The sequence below is a fragment of the Chaetodon trifascialis genome, chromosome 4, assembly GCF_039877785.1.
Source record: "Chaetodon trifascialis isolate fChaTrf1 chromosome 4, fChaTrf1.hap1, whole genome shotgun sequence".
Classification (NCBI taxonomy): domain Eukaryota; kingdom Metazoa; phylum Chordata; class Actinopteri; order Chaetodontiformes; family Chaetodontidae; genus Chaetodon; species Chaetodon trifascialis.
The window spans coordinates 24,078,541-24,103,976 of NC_092059.1; the positions used below are offsets into that span (position 1 = coordinate 24,078,541).

At 40.5% G+C, this 25,436-nt stretch overlaps 1 protein-coding gene across 2 annotated transcripts in view; it reads left to right on the forward strand.

Moving 5' to 3' along the window:
* Positions 1–17,660: 17,660 nt before the first annotated feature.
* Positions 17,661–25,436, forward strand: part of rgs8 (regulator of G protein signaling 8) — a 34,666-nt gene continuing 26,890 nt past the window's right edge. Inside the window, exon 1 of one of the 2 annotated variants that reach the window (XM_070961353.1) lies at positions 17,661–17,885. The gene's annotated coding sequence lies outside the window, so the exon portion shown is untranslated. The remainder of the gene's footprint in view (positions 17,886–25,436) is intronic. The other variant, XM_070961351.1, reaches the window with a different exon arrangement.

Here is a 25,436-nt window from a genome sequence, read left to right on the forward strand (position 1 = left end):
CTCTCACCTCACTGAATGTGACTCAGATTTGCTTTTTACTTTAACTATCAGCAATTACAGGAAAGGCTTTCTTGATGCATATGTAGCATGCAAGTTATGTGGGACGAGACTGAGGGGACAAAACCAGGAGGAATACCAAAGGACGAAAAGAAAAAGAAAGAGAGACAAGAGTCCTTAAATAATCAATGCTCCAAAGTCAGAGTCCCCAACTCTGCACCCATCCACAGGGATAAAGGCTCACAAGTCGTCAAAGGAGCGATGTGAGTACAGAGGCTACACTGTGCCACCTTGTGGCTGAAATGAGAAACATCACTTTCCAAAATGTCAGTTACCTGCTCAGAGTTCAACTAGGAATTCAATTACCATATTTCCCTACTATAAAGATTGTCAAAGTTTCACATATTAATGGTAATGGTGATGATTAATGATGAAATATCCCTTCACTCTTTGAGTGATTAAGTGATGGATGAAGTGTCAAATTAATAAAAATTAAACTAATTTCAACAATGAATTAATTAATTTTACTTAACTTTTACTTAACTTACTTAATTTCTCACAGATGATAAGCACAAAAACACAATATGCATAATATACCAACCATATGAGCAGCATTTGTCAACTACCTTTCTTCCTGAAAGGAATAATCTATATATGCAATCCCAGCCCGTTGTTCTCATCTCATCTCAAAGTCCATATACAGTCATTTATCCAAACTGTTACAGCCCTTTGTCTGTATTTGCACATCATTCAGACTGTTTGTGTTACTTCCAGAAATGCAGACGTAATAAGGTGCTGTGTTTGTTTTTCCTCTACATTCTGAAGTTGTTTTCTGCTGCTGAACAGATGGGAGTCTGTACAATTAATATTTATGAGTGACCATTTCAGAACCCCTTGACATCAAGGCAAAGCCATGTCAAGTGCCTATGTGTGCCAGCCACTGCAGCCATCCCGCAGCCTGAAATAGTCTTGTTGTCTTTCTTCAATCCTTATTGATGTTAAATGAACTCTGTGGGAAATCTACGTTTTTATTCACTGATATGTCATCTTTCTGTCATCACCCTGATATAATGCATTTATATGTTTGTGTTTCAAGTTTATTTCCTTTCCATAAATGCATTGTGTAATATTGTGCTGAATTCAGAATTTGTCTCAAAATTGATGCAAGAATGAGAATGATTATATATTGTTTTTAATACTGTTTGTGTTGTGCCTAAATGAAAAAATCAAACCAATAATTACACATGAGCACAGCAGTTTATGTAATGGTCTCTGAGGTCTCTCTTGGCCATGTTTCGCTCCCCCTCAGCTACCCCAGAGTAACACACAGAGTGACTGTCCTCCTTTAGGAGCTGCAGCCACTGCTGCTGTGGGACACATATCTCTGGAGTGGTCTTTGTGGGGGGAACTCCTCCTTGGGGGTTTCACATTCCTGATCACTGGGGCCGTATTCCTAATGGATCTGACTGACAACATCTGGATCAGCTGCACGTGCTTCTTCCTCTTCAAAGCTGTTTATTTGCAGCTCACCACCATCTGCAGTTAAGAATTCATTACGGACATGTCAGCAGCCAAATACACATAATGGGACCACAGTTCAATAATCCTTCAATACTTGGTGTGAACACATGCGTGAATCTGCTGGGTTGTTCACCACAGTATGTTTTGTATATTTAGATTTTAGTAATGTGTCCCTGTTATGCATTATGGGCTGTTACTGTGGTGAAAGGAGAGCATTTCAAATACCCAAACCCACTAACGTTGTTGCACAGTTAATGAGAACTTTGCTTTACTGACCCTTTGAGGAAGTCATTTAGCTTTTTATTTTGACTTTTGGGCTCCAACTGTGCTTTTTACTGAGCTCATGTAAAGAGTTCCACTCTGAGCAGGATCAGTCAAATCAGTTACATCCACCATTACCACTAAAAGTTAAAGGAATGATTCTAGCTTTCAACCTGGGTGGTTCTGATCTTTATGACACTCACGTCTGTCTCGTCCACGCTGTCTGCGACTCAATGAAGTACGTTCAGTCAAATCATTTTTAGTTAGAGATAGCAATGGTACTCTGTCAGTGCATTGGTTGGTCCACCACTTTGCTCCAAACTGAAATATCTCAACAACTATTGGATAGATTGCCACCATGGTCCCTGGAGGATGAATCCTACTGACTTTGTTGATTATTGATCTTCTGCCTTTTCCTCTCCATGAGGTTGACATTTGTGATTTTCAGTGAAATACCTCAGCTGGATGAATTGACAGAAAATGCAGACATTCATGTCCACCTCAGGATGAATTGTAATAACTTTGTTGATCCACTAATGTTTCGTTTGTCCTATTGTAAGGTCAAAATCTCATATATGTATATGGCAGTTTTCAGATAGCCAAGAAGCTGAACAGGAGGCGCTATGCATTGGTATACGGCATGAATAATTTGGTGGGCACACTTGTCCAGAGTGTCCTCACCGCCATCATCATCAACACAAAGTCTCTACAGCTCACCATCACCTTGCAGGTACTTCCACTGTGCTGTATGCCCATGCATATAACATGTTAAATATGCTTTATATGTTATTTGTTAATACAGTTTAAACTGTTTAAACTGATTGAGAATCTGAACCTTTTGAAACTGGGTTTGTGAAGAGTACAATGAGTTAGAAATTGAGGAATATTAAAACAAAGGAAAAGAAAAGAAACTGCTTTTTTATAAAGAAATTAAATAAAGACAATTAAGAGCACTGATAAAAAGCCTCGGAACAAAACAATGCTGTTTGGAGGGCATTCACTGAACTTACAGAGGGAGACAGACCACAAGAGACGAAAGGGAATAATTGGATGAACGAATTCATTAATTTCTAAGCCATCATCCTCAGTGCAAGTAATCCTCACATTTCATTTCAGTTTCTTATCTATGCCTCGTACTTTGCTGCCATTTCCCTGCTGTTCACTGTCAGAGGTGTGTATACTGTGTTCAGCATGACACATCCTGCTGGGGGCAACCAGGCGGAGAGAGCCACCAACCTGCCAGGAGACTCACATCTGTGAGGACTCTCTGAGACACAAAAGAACATGAGGATTTTCATCATAGCTGTCATAAGTTAGCAGCAATTAGCAGCAACATAAAAAAATAAATAAATAAATAAATTTGGAGACAGTGTACAAACATGCTCATCTGTGATTGAAATCATTTATCAATCTGTCATCAGTGGGATTCAACTGATTGATTGTACACAGGTGTGGTGGCTCAAATTGTGACCACGCAATCCCTATATTCAGCCACTAGAGGGCAGTAACTGCACAATATTAAACAAGATCACTGCATGGCAGCTTGACATGGTTTAATCTGAACACCCAAATGATACACTATCATTCTACATGTATGCCTTGAAGTAAATATAACCAGTATGCCAGAATAGATTTATTACCGTTTTAGGACATTAAAAGCTGTGACTCTTTGAGGCTTTTCAGTCAGTATGCTGTGTGTATCTTTGTTTCTGACTTTCTAAGGTATATTAGAATGAGTACAACAAAAATACTGTGGTTGCAGTTGTATAATTACACAACAGATACTGAAGACCAGACAACTTGTTAGATATCTCAGGATATCAGAATGTAACATTCATAATTAAATCATTCAAAAATATATTCAATGACAAATCTAATATTCATATTAAAATTATTTTGTTAAATAATGCATGAAAGATAATACTGTAATATTTTCATTTCATTCATTAATCGTGTTCACTCATGACCCTGATCTGAATATCCAATCACACTCATCACTAAAGCACAACTGGCAGGCTGGTAGTTTACTGTATGTAAGCTCTGTGCTGGCAAGGCTGTGCAGCATTTGTAACAAACAGTCTGTTTTCATTTCATTCAGTGAGTTTGGTTCTTAGAAAACACACTCTGTGCTGCTACTTAAAGGCATACTTCTTGGTTTTGTTATGGCACTCAATCAACAGTATGGTCGGGATAAATCCAATAAGTTAGGGGCACTGTTAGGTGCAATAATTAAGTGGTGGTACATATCTTTAAGCAACATGCTGTTGCCAGGAAACAGACTGGTTCGTTCAAGGCTCAGAGCCTTGTCCACAAAGATCTGATTCTGTCAGCTGATGTTTGTGTGTGTACAATCACTTTTTAAGAGTATGCTCGCACAAATGTATATTTCCAGTAACTGACACTAAAAAAGTAGACTAATCGTGTGCGTCCTCCTTCTTGGAAAAGCGACCTTGTTAGAACCAGTTCCGTGCTGTGATTGTCAGCAGGTGGTGTGAAGACCTGATGCTGTAATTCTGCATGTTTGTATTTGCCTATTAGCAATTTTAGCCCCCATTCATAAATGCTGAAGAGCAGTCAGACAGAGAGAAAAAAAATGGAAATGACCCTCTTCAAGTGGTCAGATGACGCATGTGTCATCACGTCTGACCTATAATTCTTAATTATAACAATAAGTTAATTAAGGTTCGAAGATGGATAACAGGGGTAGCTATTAGCAGGAATGAGCTGGCATATAGTAGGTGTCGCACATGCTAATTGATCATATCTTGATGATGACATGTCCCTTGGTTTTGTCTGGTGTTGTCATTAAGACTCTTATTAAATATATTGTGGAGCAGCTGCTTCTTTGCCACTCAAAATGAGGGCTAGAAAATTAACAATGAATATTTTCAATTGCCTCAATATTATCAGCTTTACTTCAGTATTAAATAAGCAATTTCATCATAATCTTTTAGGTGTTCTGTAAATATATCAGTCAGCTTTAACAAGCACACTTTTTTTCCTGCATATGTTATTGCAGGTCACCTGCTCATTAATTAAAAGTGAAACCAGGTCAATTTGCTCTACAGCAGATGACTCTGTGTTGAACTTTTCAATCCCAGCAGATATTCTAAATGCTTAGCTAACAAGGATTAGCTAAGAAGCGCTGTACAAAATGGCCACACCAGTGCCAAATAAGCTTCATAGTCATAAAAGAGTATAATTTTTCTCATATGGAGAAGCTTTAATCCACCCATCCATTTTCTATACCGCCTATCCCTTTCGGGGTTGCGTGGGGTGCTGGAGCCTATCCCAGCCGTCAATGGGCGATAGGCAGGGTACACCCTGGACCGGTCGCCACTCGTTCGCAGGGCAACACATAAGACAGACAACCATTCACACTCACACTCACACTCAGGGGCAATTTTACAGTCACCAATTAACCTAATGAGCATGTTTTTGGTCAGTGGGAGGAAACTGGAGCGCCCGGAGAGAACCCACGCATGCACGGGAAGAACATGCAAACTTCACACAGAAAGGCCTGACCCAGGAATCAAACCGGCAACCTTCTTGATGTGAGGCACGCGCACTACCTGCTGCGCCACTGTGCAGCCCGAAGCTGCAAAAATAATTTCAAAAATGATTAGAATATGCTTAGATCCCTGTTAGAGAGCTACAAAAGACAACCGTAAATATTACGGACAGAGCTTTTCAAATCTCTGAAGATTCCGCTGTAACAGCCCGAACCCCCTTCCAACTTAATAAAAGCTGTAACTCCAGTCCCCGATAGTTCAGTGCATGGTTCAGCTACAGTGAGAAATAAACAAACATGAAGATGTCCACAGCGCAGATGAATACCAGACCCAAGTTGAGAAGAAGTTTCACTCTAGGTGGCTCGTACAGCATCTCTGCAATGACTCTTTCATCCTCCCGTGCTACTTTCTGCTGTGCACTCTGCGCTCCCTCCTTACATCCACAGAACCGTTCCATTAAACGCAGACTGCCAGTCTCCCCGTTACCATGGTAGCCTTCCTCCATTCTGATCATCTCCATCCTTCCATTGCTGAACTGTTTTGCAGGGCTGGTGGCAGGGGTTGTCTCTGTACCAGGGGTGGCTGGGTCATGGTCAGTGGATGGGACCAGGCGTCTGACTTCCATCCCATCCAAGCACCTCTCCTTTATGACATCTGGGGGCATTTCTTTATGAAGGCTTCCATTGCCATTACTATGGCTCTTCTCAGTCAGCCTGTGCATTTCCACTAAGTCCTTCATGGGTTCATACCACACAAGCCGTAAGAGGTGCACTTGCCCTCTGAAATGATACTTTGTATCACGTAACATAATGTTAAGCAATCATCTCACTTCCCACCACTGATTAGGCCTAATATAACATCTGCGGCCGACCGAGCTGCAGGTTCTGTGGCCAGAGCCGGTTACCTTGGCAACGCGTCACAACGAGAGATATAGTGCACTCAGCCGCTTCTTGTGAAAAACTTATGATTTTAACGGAAAAAACAACATTAACCTACTAATAATTGATTTAGTATTTATTTCTTTCGTAAGTGACCATGGTATAAGCGGAATAATGCCCTTCGAGGTGTCCATTATCAAAAAGGAAGGCGAAGTCCATTCATTCGCGTCGGACACTTCGTGTCGGACGGTTCACGCCTCCGCGTCGTCCATTAATTTCTGATAATGGACACCTCGTCAGGCATTATCCCTTACTTAATGTTGCACTATTCCTAATGTGAAGAAAATCTTATTTTATTTCTGTGTTCTGTTCTGACTTGAGACTGTAATTCAAGCTACCTAGTTCGTTTCATAATGTTTTATAGAAGTATCGGATTGGGACTCGTGATCGGCAGATACTCAAAATCAAATGACTCGGACTCGGGGGCAAAAAAACATGATCGGGACATCCCTAGTTTTAGCCTTTCGCACACATACAAACACAGTTTTAGATCACGGAAAAAAAGAGCTTTTGGGAAACTTCTTCCAGGTGAAGCTGTTCAAAAACTCTGTTTGCATTGTAGATGACCGGACAGTGAAAACAGAGTTTTGGCTTGTGACATCAGAGTGTGTGCTGTTAATTTTTTTGTTTGCATGAAGTGATTTTGCACAATTGAGGCCAAAATCATGCTGGTGCTAATCTTGCTAGCAGGACCTTTAATGTTTACACATGCATGTACACTTACTCTCCTACTTTTGTGGAAAACCACTTCAGAGTCAGAGTTTGGAAAGGGACCCATGTATGCGTGGACAAAGCATCAGTAAGGCATGTCAGTGTGACAGAGAGCCAGCATACACAATGCTATGACCCCAAAACAGAGGCAGCTGAAGAAATTCAGCCACCACTCATTTTATTAATTCACACTTGTTCTTTTCCTGCTGTGATATGTCACAGTGTCTTCTGTGAAAAAGACCAACTGGGATAATGTGACTCCCTTTGAGAACCAGTTCCTGGTATTGATTTGAGGTCAACTTAACTGCAGTGTGCAGCCTGCAGACAGGAGTTAGGATAAGAATGTCTTCAATTTGGAGTTTAGGAATAACGTTTATTCTTTCAAGGAAAATGCTTGTGCTTTCATGAGGAGCATTTCAAGGAAAAAAGGCTGATTCATGTAAATTAAAAATTCCAAATAAACCTTTCTGTCAGAGAAGACTCTGAAAATACAGTTCCATCAGAAAAAAACAAGGAAATGGGTTCATACCATTATCAGCTTCGTATATCTTTCTCTTGGCTGCTCAGTAAATTAACAGCAGCCAAACACTTTGCTTCGGCCATTCCATCTTCTCTGACAGAAGAGAAAATTACCTGCACTTCACTTGGGATGGATGTATTGAATCAAAGACAGACATTATGCCGCTTATCCCTTTCGGGGTCACGGGGGGGGCCGGAGCCTATCTCGGCTGTCAATGGGCGGGAGGCGGGGTACACCCTGGACCGGTCACCAGCCGATCGCAGGGCACACACACACACATACACACAACCATTCACACTCACACTCACACCTAGGGGCAATTTAGAGTCATCAATTAACCTAATGAGCATGTTTTTGGTCTGTGGGAGGAAGCCGGAGTGCCCGGAGAGAACCCACGCATGCACGGGAAGAACATGCAAACTTCACACAGAAAGGCCCAACCCGGGAATCGAACCGGCGACCTTCTTGCTGTGAGGCATGCGCACTACCTGCTGCGCCCACAATGAATGACCTTCATATCTTAATACGAGCGTTTTCGCATCCTCGTATATGTTAAAATCCTCATGAACCCCACAGGTTATATGCAGTGTGATAATGGTTTCATTTCGGCACTGTTATCATTGAAAAGATACTTGTTTTTTCACAGGACTCTCGTTTGATAAGGAGATTCTGACCACAGAGTCAGATCCTAAAATTCAAAATGAATCAGAACTTGTATGCATGCACATGCTTAAAAGGACATACTTAACTTTTATGTTAGTACCTTTCTTCCTTTTTACTCTAGAATATGCTTTTGTTAATGAAAAAGAGAACAGCGCTAATGGTTCACATAAGCCACACAATCATTAAAAGTAATCGGGAAAATGCATAAATTATCGAATTTTTGTACTGGACACTGTATAAATCAGATATTCACCCACACAAAGTCAATCGTGTTTTAAAATGACTGACTTTCCAAGAAAATAAAAATCAATATTGATGAACATGATGTATAAACATCACCTCTTGCTAAACTAACACGAGCTGAATGAACTGACTCCATTGTAACACTAAATTGAGTGATGGCAGGCATCAAACACCCTCTCTCATTTAATGAGTTTTGTTTTATGTAGCTACTTTCTATTACAAACAACAGACTTGAACAATCATTTGGTTCATTTCACAGCTGAAGCCACGCGCTCTAGAAGTTCAGGTGACCTCCTTTTCTGTCTATTTAAAGTTACATGTGTGGTCAGTACTGACAGCCAGGGCATTACACTACTGTAACTCTGCAGGCACAGTCCTTATTATTTATGATTTTATTACTGAGGCTTGCTGCTTGTCACTCTCTCTGAGCACCCTGTGAAGAGCAAATATTACGATATCAACCACTGAAGGGGCTGTTCTATCCGGTCCAACACATCTGTCTTTGATGGACCAGTTGAACATTTTTTTTGTTTTGTTTTCAGACTTGTCCTGTCAAATATCATTGACAAAAAATTCACTTCTGTCTGACCAACTATGTTTACTTCTGGGCAGAGTTTGAGCTGATCTTCACATTAGCGCAAACATCTGGTACCACATGATTAATATCCTGACTGCCAGCAGGGAAGCCCTGCAGTCACCTCACTCCTTGATCAAACAGTAATCAAACACCATGTTATCACACTCCCTTGCATTACTCAAGCACTCCTTCATGCATCACTTTAACACGTGGGTCTTCCCTTTTCTCACCATATAATGTCACAACGTGACAACTGCGCCCCTACTAACACAGAATGCCCTGTTGCTGTGGAATTCTACATGACAGGCCAGAATGAGTGAGGGGGTTGTGACATGGCAGGCACGTGGGTTAATACAAATGATTCACTGGTACATGAGAACACCACAGGCAAGAGAGCTGTGACCTGTGTTTCTGCTAAGCATATGATCCATCTGGGGGAGTCCTACATCGAAACTGCAAATATGGCAGGATTGGCAAAAGTTCATCTCTGCCTCTTTCACCCTCTCAAGTCATCTCCACCTGTACTCTCTGGAGATTGATGGATGGTGTGATGGTGGGAGAAGCCTGTCTGCCAACCCTCATCTTGGAGAATTGCTTCCAGATGACCAAAGGGTGCATACAGGTACTCCTGGATAGATTTCCAGGTCAGCTCTTCTCAGAGAAGAAAGGCACTTTTGCCAGTGCACAGTGCCAAAACAGACCCTGGCCTGTTTGTGAAAGCTGATGCTGCGTACGGGTTCCCTTGTACACAATTTAGGGCTCATGCATCACCGGATTTAATGTTTACAGTAAAAGCCTTTGAGAAATCTTTTTCCACCTTGAAAAATGTGTTCACTAAGCATCAAAGATGCACGCCAACCTGAGAAAGATCATTTAATTCAGCTTGCTTTTGAGGGGTACCTGAAAAAGAAACGCAAGACAGAGCGGAGACACAGTTTACTGGGGAGATTCCATTCATCTGGGAAATGCCAAGCCTGAGTCACAGAAGTGTAGTAAGTAGAACAAAATAATTAGTCTAATTAATCTAATTTTTGTGCAAGTTGTTTTCCTGAATTGTCTTCCAGCTTTTAGGTGCTTAAATATTGGGACTTTATCAGTGAGTGTTTGCAAACTTTGAATAACAGATATGTGAGAGTAGAACAAAATTTGCCCTGAGCGGCATGCTGTCATAGTCTTGCTTGTTTGCCCTTAATTATATTGATATATTCAATATGAATACATCATTGCATTAAAAAATCAGGAAAAATGGTTTCGATTGTCAGGGTCCACCCATTAAAACCAAATGAAAAGTCCCCCTTGCCCACATATTCTGTTTCCCTCTGAAATACATCACAGTGCTGCAGCTAAAGACTTAACTGCCGCATCAGTGTACGTTTAATAGAATCCTTAAACTGTGGCAGGACAGCCTACTCTGTGATACTGTGATAATAAAAAAACAGTCAGGCTCAGCAACTGTTTTTTGTGACACTGTGAAACTCAGCGCTGTCTGGGATGAGGCCTGCAGTAAACAGGATGACATCAGATTTTTCTTTGTGAAGCCAGTTTGGAAAAATCTGAGCCAACCACAGCCCTGCTCACCACTTTAATAGGCAGACTTTCCCTTTACCTTAAAGAATCAAACTAAATGTGTATGATAGTGAATAGTGTATAGTTATCCTGGGGTCTCTATTGCGGAACTCTGGTATAAACCACATCAGGTATTATCAGCTATGTTGATCAGATCAAACACCCAAGTGTAGATGTTCATAAGACTATGGAATATGTAATAGGAACTTCTATGTTCTAAAATTAGTAATAAAATTACCATTTTACATCACAATTAATAGACTTTTGAGTGTCATTAAGTGACAGATTATTGTAAATAATGTGGTGCACAAAATGGGTTTGAACATAGACCATCCATTCAAAAAGCAATGGGACTAAAGGGGAGATAGATTAACATAGAGGCTGTGAAATTAATAGCCTGAGATCATGGAGACTGACATTACAACAGTGACTAAACCAGTGAATATATCGGGGCCAATAATTTAGGAATGTATAAGTGTAGCAGGTGTATTATTACATCCCTAAACCTGTTTGAGCCATTCTGTAAGCCTCCTCCTTATGCAAGCCATAATGGCTCTCTTTATTGTGTAAGCCATAATAATAATGTTGAAGGTCATAAGCACCAAACAGGAAACACTGGAACATAAATTGATGGGATTTGACACCAAAATAAGCATCCAATAAATCTACGACACGGTTCTGTCTGTGTGTCAGTGGGAAATGAATAGTTAAAAAAAGGATAATATATTTTTGGAAGTCACAAAATATAGCCTTTCATCTAGAGAACATTTCTTACTGGTCCAAGCTAAATAAATAGAACATGGTTGAAGACAATATTAACATCCTGATGTTTAGCAGGTATAATAGTGTGTAATCCACTATAGTGACACAGTGGAAAAAACAGTGGCAATTGTTTTAAAGCCCATGGCAAAAACAATGGAACAAAAGCTTATCTGTACACGACTGCACAAAACACAATTCTGTACGATCCTTTAGAATCATTTTAAATCATGATTTGTGGAGGGGTTAATCAACAGGAAGCAAGGAATTATGTTGTGATGTTCCATCTTCTAGGTTCTTAACAGGTGGCGTTTGAAATGTGTAAAAATGCCAAACAGAGCTGAGAGGCTGTGCATGCCAGATGATATGAAAGACAAATTATTTGATGAAGTGATGACGTGTAAAATGTTTGCCTCCGGGAGAGGATTTCTGATTAGTCATCCAGGGAGATGGAGAGAGACAAAGACGGCGTCTGACCGGGAAACCTGCGATACAAGTTCTCCAGCTGCAGCGTCATGAAGGTCACACATCCCCGATCGACTGTGTGGGCGAACATTTTTCATCACTCTCTCTTTGTGGCCTGCTTCCTCGCATTTGAAAAGGGCTGTGAATTACGCATGCTTTGAGTTTTTACTCACTGTAATGTTTGCCACTGCTGGGTGACATTAGCAGATAGAAAAAAAAATTCAAGAGCTCATATGTGAACAGTTTCCTTTCTCAGCTGTGAAGGTGCATAATCAAAGACATTTTGCTTTTTTTACACCACATAATGGGTGATTCAGAGGATGGATTGGTCATAATTGCCAGCTGCGACTGAGAAAGGAGACTTAATTAAGAACCTTTACTTTCTTGCAGCTGTGTCACTCCTGACCGGAAGTAAACTAACTTCTTTTTTTTTTTTTTTTTTTTAGATGGTATTTGCTTTATTAGCTCTTTGCACAATGAATACAGTATGTGTTATGTGAAATGCTGTTTCGTCACAAACACTTTTTTCTTTTTCGGCCACAAACACATAACTTGAAGCCTGACGAGATGGATTTTCACATTATCTCATGTGATCACGAGACCAGCTGCCCGGCAAAGTAACCTACCTGCTCAACTGATAAGCTGCTGTAAAGTGCTATCAGGTGCCATAATATTGCTGTAGTTTTATGATTACAATTACGAGAACATGTGCAGAGCATCAGACCTGACAGCTGACACTGGTATCAGGACATCCCTATACACAGATATTGTACTGGCTACAGTCTGGACCTGTTATAAACAATGCGTGAACCTGAATTTTTGATATACATATATAGTGTACTGGAGTCACTCTGCACTCTAAATAAAAAGCATGCTACAGTGTGTATTGGAATAATCTTTAACCAATAACAACATGCCATGAAAGCAAGCAACTTCATTCTCTCTGTGTTCATATCAGACATCCCTGTTCGGTCATTATTACACTTTAAGCAAAGAGCTTGTTGAATTGTTTAACAGCATCTGAAAATGTTCGGAATGTTTCAACACTGATAATGGTGTTATAGTATATTGAGTGTCTCACCTGTGGTCATTTTCCTTCCTCTGTTCACATGCTCAGTCAATGCTTTTCCACTCTCACTCCTCTGCCAGCCACACCCACCTGATCACACACCTGAGATTCATTTCTAATCAGTCTAGTATTTAAGCTGCTCTCCCCACACTCACTAAGGACCAGTGGCGTTGCTGGTCTCTTTGGCCCCAACCCCACCTGTGCATGTGGCAAAAATTTGTTTTTTGCACACATAAATGCACAATTTCTGGGACAATTGAGATGGTTACTGAAAAAATAGATTAGTGGTTCTCAAAGTGAGGTCCAGGGACCAACAGAGGTCCCTGAAAGCCCAGGCCTATCAATAATCGTTGTTGTAAATAAGTGGGCGGGCCCCCCTAATGGCTCCAAGCAGCTGTCTGGCTTGCCTGTCCATAAGCCCCTTTTCTGTTTCTGCAAAGCCTGAAATTAAAGTTGCAACAAGCTATACCTGTGTTCTGGTGGTACTGCAATTGGGTCCTAAATCAACTTGTTACAGATGGTGCCAAATTTTCACAGCAATTGGTCAGCTGCAGTGAGATCAGAGAGTTAACTGGGTTTGATCTTCTCTCTCAAGCTGTCTTTTGTTTTCAGCATTCATCACACAACTACTGAAGTTACCACTGTGTTCCAAGAAAAGCTGGGACACTGTAAAATGTAAATAGAAATAGAATGTCATGATTTGCAAAACATTGAAACCTCATATTTAGCTGAAAATAGCACAAAGACAAATCATATGTTGAAACTGTAAACTATCATTGTTTTTGAAAATGATGCCCTCATTCAGAATTTGTTGCTAGAAACACATTTCAAAAAAAGTTGGGACAGTGGCAACAAAAGAGTGGAAATGCTAAAATAAAACAGCAGGTGGAACATCTCACAGTGAACGAGGTTAACCGGCAACAGGTGAGTAACATGAGCGAGTGTGAAGAAGAAGCTGAGTCTGTCTGCAGTAAAGATGGGGAGGGGTTCAGCACTCTGACCGACTGCGCTGCCAAATAACGCAACAACTTAAGAAGAATGTTTCTCAACATAAAGCTGCAAAGAATTTGGGGATTTGATTGTTTACAGCACGTAATGTCATTAAAAGATTCAGAGAATCTGAAGGAATCTGTACGCGAGGAACAAGGCGCAAAACCAGTACTGGCTGGACGAGACCTTCAGGCCTCAGACGGCTCTGCATTGAAAACAGACACGATGCTGTGGCACGAGCTCAGGATCACTTCAAGAAACCCTCGTCTGTGAACGCACTTCATCACATCAGCCACAAACACAGGCTGAAACTCTTCCATGCAAAGAGGAAACGTATACAAACCAGATCCAGAAACAGGCCGCCTCCTCTGGTCCTGAGCTCATTTAAGAAGAAAGCTGTCCTGAGGTCTGACGAGTCATTTTGCACATGTGCCAACAGCACGGCTGCAGAGTGAAGGAGTCTGGGTGCTGAACTGGCTGCCTGCAGTCCAGACCTGTCACCCATTGAAAATGTTTGGCTCATTATGAAACATAAAATACAAAAAAGAGACCCTGAACTGTTGAGCAGCTGAAATCATACATCTAGCAGGAATGAGAAAACATTCCACCCAGTTTCTAAACACTTACAGAGCGATGTTAAAAGAACAGGTGATTTGTTCACACGTGTTGCTGCCATCAAATTCTGAATGAGGACATTACTCTCAGAAACAATGAAAGTTCTCAGTTTCAACATTTGATGTGTTGTCTTTGTACAAATCATCACATTCTGTTTCTATTTACATTTTATAGTGTCCCAACCTTTTTTGGAAAGGGGTTTTACTTTTCATGGAAATGGCAACACCATGAATGTTTTGAAGAAGAGATTTTCCTTAACTGTCCCGAACATTTTTTCATTCAAATTCTCCACTTGCAGTGATTTGTCGCTGTCACTAAAGAAGACGGCAGTGTTGTAATTTTGTATCATCAGTGAATGGTAGAGGCAAGACCAAGTACGTGTGTCTTATTGGCTGGCTGGTCTCTGTAAATTCTTCAATTGATGAATTATATATTAAATATGCCAAATGCTCGCCCACACAGTCAGTCAGTGTGAGCAAAAATGGATGTATGACCAAACTGGTTTAAAGGCTCAGTTGTGACACTGTTTAAAATAAAAGCAGAATGTAATCATTTGCAAATGAACTGTGTTTACCAACAACGGCTTTCCGAAGTGTTCCTGAGCCCATGTAGTAACATTCTTTATGCAATCATGTGTTCACAAAGTATGAACCTCTCTTCATCCTCGCTTGTGATCGACTGAGCCTTTCCAGGATGCCTCTTTCATACCCAATCATGATACTGTGATGAACCTGTGGAATGTTACAAATTGGTGTTTTTGGAGCATTAGCAAGTTATGACATTATGTTTTGCACGGTGGCACTGCGGTAGTCCTGCAAACAGTGACAACACCCACATTCTTCTTATCATGTAGTACATCGACAGCTGAGTTACAACAACTTCCATGAAATAAAACTTAAGGATACTAGTTGAACTGATAATATTATTTTTAAAAGAGATGTTAGATTAAACTAGGAAATAAAGACACACCATTGTGGGTCAGTGTTAACATAAATGTGTTTAAGCAGTTTTTCCAGTAAATGTTTCAGTGGTAAAGTATTCTGTTTCTACTCAATAGCCTATTAATTACTAACAACTAATATTTTTAATATCAGAATTCATGATCTGGAAAGAGCTTGCATACTGTAAACTTAAATGTTTTAAACAGTATAAATATTTCTGAAGATGTGTAAATGTTAATGAAATAACTTGCAAGCATAATACCAAAACTTAACTGCAACAGTACAAAATAATATTATGCATCATGACTATGATGTGGACTATTACTTGGCTGCACAACATTAATGAGACAAACTAAAATCAAGATTGTACTTTGTGCAGTAACTTAGGTTTTGTAATATTTGGTTATACAGATATATTTGATATATTAGTGTTTTGCTGTTGCATACTTTGCTTAGTGCATTGCAGTCAATTGTATTATATAGCCACTATTGCAAATCACAAAATTGCCTGAAGGGCCTTTACAATGTGTACAGCACACAACACCCTGCATCCTGTAGGTCATTGATTCACAGGACAGGTGACAGACTGTGTCCGTGCATGTTAACTTTGAATAAGATGTCAGATAAATGTTGCCAGTGTAAACTGAAGTGGTCATACCTGCAGATGCACAGATACGTATGCATGCAAAAGCATATTCATTACATAAATAATGTATGGTATTGATCAAGGGCCGCGGTAAAATTCCAGATTATATTAAAGTAAATTTTGGAGCTTGTTTAATTTCCTTAAATTTTGTTCCAGGCTCCTTTAATGTTGTGTTTATTTTTGTAAAATGATTTCAGATTAGAGTTACTTTCCAGATAATTATAGTGTAAATTGCTCAAATGGGTAAATCATTTTACCACCCCACCCTTTAAAAGTGTGTGTGCATGTCGGAAACTGAGGAGGAGAGAGACAGAAGGACAGAGACTCGGAACATGGCTCCTTCTGTGTGTGTGTGTGTGTGTGTGTGTGTGTGTGTGTGTGTGTGTGTGTGTGATTTTATGTAACACTTGTCTTTTCGGTGGCAAGTATTATCTGTCCTCTGCCAGGCTGCCTCCTCCACACTCTCAGCTCCTTGCAGATCATATCTTCCCCTTCAGATTGCAAAAAGATAGAGGTTCTCCACTCTCTCTTCATTCTGTTTGCTCTAATACTTGTCACATACCATCTTCCATATGGTTTTATATACAAACAAAACAAGGTACAAATGCAAATCGTGTGTGCTTTATGTTGGGTGATTTGTAAATATTGCACATGCACAAAGACAGATAAGGGACACTGAAAAAAAACAAACTTGCTTGCTGTTCATTATGATATTATATATTATATTTATATATTATATATATTATATTATGATTTTCATGTCCCTGTACACTGCCGATGCTGCGTTATATAACATCCTCCTGTGCACACATGCCACACACTGGTGACACTTCAAGTGAAAGTCTTTAATGAACATTATTCTTTATATTGTTGACATGGAGACCAGATATTTCACTCAAAAAACAGTTCAATTTCTGCATGTTGTTTGCAATGAATCGAAACATTTATGTAAAATAATATACGAGAGTGCCTCTTTACGGTGCAGCATGTAGCTATGTCAGAATGCAAAGCATCTGTTGAGGTCTGTGCTTCCAGCAGAATACACAGCATGAGACTACATCATAATCTGTGAAATCCAATAATTAACTGTCCTCTCTAATTTTTACTCCCCTCATCATTCTTCCCTTTGGCTTTTCCTGACACGTGTTCAAACAATCATTTATGCCAAAATAACTTGTCAATTAATTTTTTTTTGATTAATAGTTTAGAAAAAACATCTGCAAATTTTATTTTGACCTTATTCATGCAGGAGCTGAAAACCCCAAGATATTCACGTTACAATTAGATAAACACAAACTGTTTAAAGCGAAAGCTGATGCTTTGCATGATAGATGACTTTTTTTAATTTGCAAAACTGTCAAAAATGAATATCAACCAATTGATCAGCTACTTAGCAAATATGTTATTAAAATCTCTTCAGTTAAACATCTTTAGTAGCCTTATGCCAGACCTCTACACCAACCCCCAGCTAAATGCAATGCAGGAGGGGCATTGCATTTATGTTTCCATCTCTTCATCCACAACACCACTGAGCAGCACTTGTCCACTTCACAGATGTCCTCGGGTTGTCCTTGGAGAGTTCCCTGTGCAAACAAAGCCCTTTTCCCCTTCGTCTCTCTCTGATTCCACTCCCTCTGCCTCTCCCTCTATCCATCTCGGCTGCTCTCTCTCCCCACGATTTCACACCATTGAGCATGCTGCGTGTAGCTCCCACTCGCTGGCATTAGAAACACTAGACATCTTCAGCTCTGAGCCGTACAGATTCATACAAATACACACCAGCATTGGCTAGACGGACGTTGCGTTCTGCCAAAACGCACATTGGGGTGAGGCAGTGATTAAAAAGAAGGGGAGAAAGAGTCCAGCAGCTCTCGCACACACCAGACTCAAGGTAAAGGATCCATATTAATTTACTGAATGACAAAGTGTTATGTAATTCTGCTGTGGACACAGGGCTCTAAGCATTATGTGGGTCTTTTGTCATGGTAAATGGTTCATGGGGCTGAATATGATCTGCTGCTTTAAATGGGGGCTTATTATTAAATAAGGGGAAACACTGCTGATGAAGTGATGTAGCTATTATTGACAGCAGTAAAGTATTGCATCAGAGAAATGCAAGCTTTATACAAGCATAGTCTCCTATTACCTATTATACAGCTAATTTTATGGGTGTTTGTGTACAATTCCTGTGGCTGCATGTCCAATTTTCTACCTAAGTGATTCACGCATGCTTTCAGTAGCATTTCCTCTGAGCACTATGGAAAATCATTTCACACCCTCCCACCTTCCTTCCCTTGATGCTGACTGCTCTGAGGGCTTTTCAGTCCAGTAAATGTCAGTCATCAGAGCTATCAAAGATGGAATAGGTCTTTGAAGCCTACACAAGTGCCACCTCAGGGTGAGGTGTATCTTAACCCCTCCATAACACTCAGAACCCCTCTACTGCTACTTGCCCTATGTTTGTACACCATTGACCGTGATACTCGAGATAAATCGAGTGTTAATTAGTGAGCATGGGTTAGGGTTAGGGTTAGGGTTAGGGTTAGGATTTTGGAGGATTTTGTTACCTAAGCTAGGTGGCTATTGGTGATAGCTTCATCTGTAATGCACAGACCAAAGAGTTGTATCAATCTTCTCTCCAACTCTTGGTAAGACAAATATAACAATAAGATGTTAATCGTGCTTGTGCAAGTTTATTGTTGGAAAACAAATGAAGTATATTGACAGTGAATGTTTTGCAGACATGTTTAATGTGAACATTTTGCATTGGTAGTGAGCAGTTTGCAGACACATTTAATATAAATGTTACCTTATTATGCTCAAAGCGTAATCCAGAGGCATCACTGTGCCTTGTGGTCTAAGGTGCATACCATATAATCGCAATGTGCCCGGAATTTAATTCCAGCAATGGACCTTGAAATCTCCATTTATTCTATCTATCCAGGCTGTCGACTGGAGGGAAAATTCCACATTTGCAACCCAACAGCATTACATTTCCCACAAATTTATTTCCTAATGCATAGTAGTTGTACTACCCTGATTCCCCAAAAGATGCTGTGTAAAACACAAATAAAATAGAATTAGAGCATTGTTTTATACTTAATTGAAAACAGCACAAAGACAATGTAGTGAACATTTGACCTCATTGATTTTTGTAAATGTCTGCTTATTTGATGCAGCATCACATTTCAAACAAGTTGGGCCAGGAGCAACAACAGACTGGGAAAGATATGGAATGTTCCAAAAACACCTGTTTGGAACATTCCACAGGTGATAGTATCATGAATGGGTATGAAAGGGGCATCCTTGAAACACTCAGTCATTCACAGCAAGGAGAGAGCGAGGTTCACCACTTTGAGAACATTTGCAACGGAAATACAATGAAACTAAATGAAATTTTGTAAAATCTACAGAACATGCTATCAGTTCTGTTTTCATTGAGATCTTTTGTTTGGTAGAAGTGTTTAAAATGAAAACTGTGAACAGCCAAATCTGTGAATTAACAAGAACACTGATCCTGGAGAGACAATTTGCCATTGATTTTTTTAAATGTAATTTTTCAAAGCTGTCAGCACCACAAACAGAATTCCACTCACCTCCATTGTATTCAGGTGGAAGCAAATCTCCGATGTAGACATCTAAAAACAGAATAAACCCAAAACTGTCTGCATGCTGAGATATCACTAGAGGTAAGTAATCAAGATCATCCAAATTCTGTTGTAAACTGTTAAACTGTCACAGTGAACTGCAGCATTTTCACCACATGGTGACAACACAGCGTCAAATCCTACTCAAGAGCAATGCTTTTAGTAAACAGAGCTGAAGCCCTTGGAGTGGGGTCGCTTTCTGTCATGCAAAATAAATCCCTGGAACAAAGTGATTACATAAATGGCTGGCAGGCTGAGCGATAAGAAACATGTGCTCAGTCTGTAGCACTGAAAGGAACAAAAGTGCAGGTCCAAATTAGAAAAACAGTAGATTTCTGTACACCTGCATCACAGGGTTTACTGCATCATGAAGGTGAGGGTGATTGGATACAGTGGCTAAGTACTGACCCCCCCTTGGCATTTTTCATGTTTTGTTGCCTCACAATCTGGAATTAAAATGGATTGTTTGAGGGTTTGCATCTTTTAATTTACAAAACATGCCTACAACTTTGAAGATGTGTTTTTTTGTTGTTTTTTGTGAATCACACAACAAATAAGACAAAATAACAGTAAACTTCAGCATGCATAACTATTCACCCCCCTAATGTCAGTACTTTTTAGAGTCATCTTTTGCGGCATTTACAGCTGTAAGTCGCTTTGGATAAGGTTCAATGAGCTTGCCACATCTTACCACTTGGATTTTTGCCCATTCCTCAAGGCAAAACTGCTCCAGCTCCTTCATGGTGGATGGTTTTCGCTTGTGAAGAGCAATCTTCAAGTCTGACCACAGATTCTCAATTTGATTGAGGTGTGGACTTTGACAAGGCCATTCCAACACATTTAAATGTTTCCCCTTAAACCACTCAAGTGGTGCTTTAGCAGTATGCTTTGGCTCATTGTGCTGCTGGAAGGTGAACCTCCATCCCAGTCTGAAATCACAGGCAGACTGAAACAGGTTTTGCTCAAGAATGTCCCTGTATTTAGCACCATCCATCTTTCCCTTGACTCAGACCAGTTCCCCATTCCCTGCTGCTGAAAAACATCCCCACAGCATGATGCTGCCACCACCATGTCTCACTGTGGGGATGCTGTTCTTGGGGTGATTGGGATGTGTTGGGTTTGTGCCAGACATAGTGTCTTCCTTGGTGGCTGAAAAGTTCCATTTTAGTCTCATCTGATCAGAGCACCTTCCTCCCTACATTTGGGGAGTCGCCCACATGCCTTTTGGCAAACTCAAAACATGCCTCCTTATTTCTAACACGAAGTAATGGCTTTTTTCTGACCACTCTTCCATAAAGACCAGCTCTGTGGAGTGTACAGCTTATTGTGGTCCAATGGACAGATACTCCACTCTCTGCTGTGGAACTCTGCAAATCCTTCAGGGTTACCTGTGGTCTCTGTGCTGCCTCTCTGGTTAATGCCCTCCTTGCCCAGTCTGTGAGTTTTGGTTTGTTGTGGTACCATGTTCTTTCCAGTTGAAGATGATGGATTTGATGGTGCTTTGGGGGATCATCAAAGATTTGAATATTTTTTTATAACCCAACCGTGACTTGTACTTCTCATCAACTTTATCCCTGACTTGTTTGGAGGGCTTCTTGGTCTTCATGGTGTGATGCCTCTTGCTTAGTGGTGTTGCAGCCTCTGGGGCCTTTCAGAAAAAGTGTCACAGATCGTGTGACACTTAGATTGCACACAGGTGGACTTCATTTCACTAATTATGTGAGATATATATATATATATATATATATATATATATATATATATATTATTTTATTTTATTTATTTTTTTCCTCATTTCACTGACTCAGTTTTCTGTAAAACTTGACTGGAAACTGCACTGGATGGTGACAGCTCATTAGCCTCACAAAAGCACAAATAAGTTGGCAGTAGCCAGTTCTTACTCTCCTCATCCTCACACTAACCCAAGCAAGAAATTCAGCAGGACCATACAAAAGCCCATTCAGTCCAGTCACATCTCATCATGTGCAGATATAGCCTACAGTGGATGGCAAGCTCTAAATTTAGCACCAAGCAAAATGTTCTCCAGGAGCCAATGCAAGTCAGTGGTGTGGCCTTATCATCCAGAGCACCCCTGGCATGCATGTGCTTTAAATAGTCCTGTACAGCAAATGACAGGCAGGCTTATCTGACATAGCTCTGAGTCAAATACTTGGCTGAAAATTGGGACGCCTTGTTTTCCCTCATTTTGCCTCCGGGGTGAGTGAGAGTGGTCAGAGCTTCAAGCACAGTAAGTTTTGAGATTTGTCGAAGGTAAAAGAAAAGATGCACAATGGGTATCTTATGCAGCATGTAAAGATTTCAAACGGCACGCCATATTGTGACCATAGCTGTGAAGAGCTGGTTCGGTTTGTAACGGCACTGTACTGAATGAAAGATGATCATTGTGTCATTGATTCTGGTTGATTTTAGTCCATTAATTCACCTGAAAGTCGAAGCTGCTCTTATCAATAATTTATAGTCTTTCAGCTTGTATTTTCAGTTTTTCACTGGATGGCTCACTGTGAACACTCTCACTAGACCTCCAGCAGCAACAGCCAGCTGTTTTCAGTGCAAAAAGTGATAAACCAGCTGTTTGCTACCTGCCCACCAACAAACAGCAGACAAAGTTAATCTGTAAATATGGTGGAACATTTAGCAGCTGAGGAGTTTGTGGATGCAAACAGAGCTAAAAGCTGAGTGACTGCTGGGCTTGGATGTGCCTCTTCAATAATGCTGATTTTGCTATGTGCATGCAGGACATCTGAACAGGCAATTGCTTGCTAACGCTTTTGCTTTGAGTCCATAATGTGCTGCTTTGTCTATTGTCTTACTATGGACATGTCTGCCCAGTGCCTAACGCATTCGCTGCCGGGACAGTCATGATGCTTTTGTTGATGACTGGGGGTACTGCCAAGCTGAAGATGAATTAGCCTTCAGGCTGGATAGTGAGCGAGCAAATCTGAGCTGTATGGTCCCAAAGCAGCTCGGGCTGAAAACTTTCTGTCACTAATCACAATCTGAAGAAAGATATAGTAGCTGACGTGTACTTCAAAGTTTTTAAAAATAAAGTAGGGGTGCAGGAGGATCAGTAAGAGGAAATTAGGTGCAATTTACAAATACCACATGATGTCATAGCCTGGTTTTTGCTAATCACATTTATGCACACAGGAGCGATTCCAATTGTTAATGAGCAAAACTTCATTTAGTAGAAGCCATTTGTTTATCGAGAATTTTAATTAATAGTATGTCCCAAGTAGCCCAGAACTTGCTCACTGTTCCCAAAGCAGCTGCTTCCATATTGCAAAGAAGCTTTCCACATGGATGTAAACAAGCAATCCAATCAACATTGGGCCCCAAAAGATTAAAGTTCTTTCTACTCTATAGCAGATGCAAATGGTGATAATAAAACAAGCATATATAACCCTCACAAAGTAAAATGCAATAAAAAGTAAAATAAAATATCTTTATTTAACTAGGTTAGCTATTTTTTTTCATGTATCATCAGTACTGATATGTTTAGGTCAGTGTTTCTCAATTCCGGTCCTCGGCCCACTGCAGAGCTCGTCATCAAGCTCTGCAGTGGCCTGATAACGAGCCACTCATTTGAATCAGGTGTGGTGGAGGAGGGAAACATCTTAAACATGCAGGGCCGGGGGGCAGGGGGGCCCGAGGACCGCAATGGAGAAACACTGGTTTAGATGTAGTTTAACTTCACTTCTGTTTCAAAAAATGGCCATGAAAGAAATTTTGCTGTAACATATTAGCCCAGTGACTTGTCCAGTGTTGTTTTTCACTTGAGGCATACTGGACACATCCCAGTATCCTGTGAACATGCATAAAGAAAGCTGAAGTATAGTTACATGGATGGATGAAAGTAGCTGACAGTCTCAACAGCGTTTGTCATATGGTTCACAGATGCATCAGAATCCACAGCTGCTTCTCTCAATTTGCCTGATCCAAGCTACACTAAGTTAGTGTGAGAATATTTTTCATAAAAGATACACAGGTGCATTTGTCTGATCCATCCATCCATCCATTTTCTATGCCCAAATATCCCTTTCGGGGTTGCGGGGGGGGGGGGGGGGGGGGGGGGGGGGCTTGAGCCTATCCCAGCTGTCAACGGCCGATCACAGGGCAACATATAGAGACAGACAACCATTCACGCTCACACTCACACCTACGGGCAATTTTTTCACCAATTAACCTAATGAGCATGTTTTTGGTCTGTGGGAGGAAGCCAGAGTGCCCGGAGAGAACCCACACATGCACGGGAAGAACATGCTAACTTTGCACAGAAAGGCCCCGCCTGACCCGGGGATCGAGCCGGTGACCTTCTTGCTGTGAGGCACGCGCACTACCTGCTGCGCCACCGTGCCACCTCATTTGTCTGATAATATCATATTAAGGGAATTACAATACTGAACATGTAGCACTGTTAATAAAAGCTTTTACTAGCTTTTAAATGTTTGTCAGTTCAAGTCTGAAACAAAAAAAAATAGCAACAGCAGAACACCTGCAGGGAGGAGAGCGACATTAATCGAACATGAGTGCACCTCGGCAGAAAGAGGGTAAAAATATCAACATAGTGATATTTATAGAGCAGATGGGCAATCTTTGCAGAGATAGATTATGTACAATGTCCCCGTAACGCTGTGTGTCAGTGCATTTCTATTCTTTTGGAGATTAAATTATAAGCTGCTGAAGCTTGTGAACTAGACACAGATTAAGTTGATACAAAATAAATAGAGGAGGGCCTGTGTCAGGGCAGGGGAGAGTGACATTAATCTGACCATACAGGAGTGTAGCTTTATGAGTAGAAAGTGGTTGAAAATAGTATCAGGGTGTTACGTACTGAAAAGCCCCTGGGCAGCTGTATCCCAGGCTGACCTATCAGACTGTTGAAGTGAGCAATGTGCTCAGGTGTCATCACAGGAGGCCTCAGAGGAGCGAGGGACCAAAGAGTTATGGAACATGATGTATGGAAAAGAATATGATTCACGAGTGGATAGTTTTAACTCTGTTACTCATAGTGAATAGTTTTCTTATATTCTGTCCACATTGAGGACATTCTTGCAATCAGAGGTGGACATGAAGTCACAAACACACTGAATTTATGCAGTCCCATGCAAAGCAACAGGGTCCAGATGGAGGAAACTTCCAACGCAAATGCACACAAAGACAGAAATACTGTAAGCATGGATCAGCAGTCCATTCTGTTTTATAAATCACAGCTATACCTGTGACTGTTATACTATGCTATATATAGTCACAACCTGTGTCATTAATTCATGACAAGTAGCTGAGAGCCTTTATTAGTGGTGATATCTCTATCATTATGATTAAATGTCAAAAAATAATCAGTGATTCAGTTTATAGCACTGTCATCGACTTCACAGCCTGCTTCACATTAGAGAGAAAAAAGCAAAGGAAAAATCACATGATGAAATAAAATGATGCTTTCCAAGTAAAAAGAATGAGAAAAATTTACCACACAGCACTAATTCATTTCATTCATTCAGTCAACCTCTATTTAAATAGCAAAAAAAACACTGATGACATGCCCTCATTTCCAATGATGTGGAGAGTCAAGTAAATAAAAACCAAAATTATTAATGAGAAAACAAACAGAACACAGCTGAAGACAGTCTGTAATCATGGCTTTAAACTGACCTGTAGGGGCAACTGTATGAAGCCTTAATCTGTGATGTAAAATGTTCAAAATGTGTGCAGCACAAAAACTAAAAGCAGTTTCCCCAAACTCAGTGTTTGCAAGCATTTCGAGCATGAACTAATCA